Raw genomic sequence first — 799 nt, forward strand, 5'->3', positions numbered from 1 at the left:
TCATGCCATACACAGAGCTCTGGGGTTATTGTTACTCGGAGGTAGCCAGACTTCAGTACTTGTTTACAAAGTGCAGACCTCTCTCTCCAGTAGTTTGGTGACAAAGTGAAGGAAAACAGAAGCACACCTGAAGATTTCTCCCTGGAGAAATAGAAATGGAAGATGGACAGATGGGTGCCTGATAAGGTAATTGAAGATAGCTGTTGAGGGTTTCTTTGGAGATGGAAAGGAGTAGGGCCAAGTCAAGTTGAAGGGTGGACCTTAAAAAGGAGGAGCGGGGACTTCCCTGGTGGTCTGGTGGCTAAGACTCTGCACTGCCAATGTAGGGGGCCCAGGTTCGATCCCTGGTCAGGGAACTAGATCCCACATGCAGCAACTAAGAATTTGCATGCCGCAACGAAGATCCTGCGTGTCAAAACTAAGACCCAGTGCAGCCAAATAAATAAATAAATATTTAAAAAGGGGGGTGGGTGGGAATCTTTGTACTTAATATACGAAGGAAGAAGAGGATATATGAAAACAATCATTTAAAAGCAAAAAAGAAAAGAGATGGAGATGATTATGTCAGAGAGGTGGTGATCTTTGAAGGAGGATTGTGGTTATTTGTGTATATCCATTAGGGGTGTGGAGGGGTGGAACTGGGGAGATAGGAGCTTGAACTGAAAAACTGCCAGAAGTTCCTGTTGTTTTTTTGCAATAGGCTTCCTTTTTTTTTTTTTTTTTTTTTTTTTTTCCTGTTCCTCCATCACATGTGAGGCAGGTGATAGCCAACTCAAATCTCCCAAGTGTGCAACTGCAA

The 799-nt window shown here is 43.4% G+C and overlaps 1 non-coding gene across 1 annotated transcript; it reads left to right on the top strand.

Annotated features, from left to right (window-relative positions):
- Positions 1–283: 283 nt before the first annotated feature.
- On the top strand, positions 284–356 carry TRNAG-GCC (transfer RNA glycine (anticodon GCC)). The gene has a single exon. It is a non-coding gene; the product is annotated as a tRNA-Gly (tRNA).
- The last annotated feature ends 443 nt before the right edge of the window (positions 357–799 follow it).

The sequence above is a fragment of the Physeter macrocephalus genome, chromosome 1 (assembly GCF_002837175.3).
Source record: "Physeter macrocephalus isolate SW-GA chromosome 1, ASM283717v5, whole genome shotgun sequence".
Classification (NCBI taxonomy): domain Eukaryota; kingdom Metazoa; phylum Chordata; class Mammalia; order Artiodactyla; family Physeteridae; genus Physeter; species Physeter macrocephalus.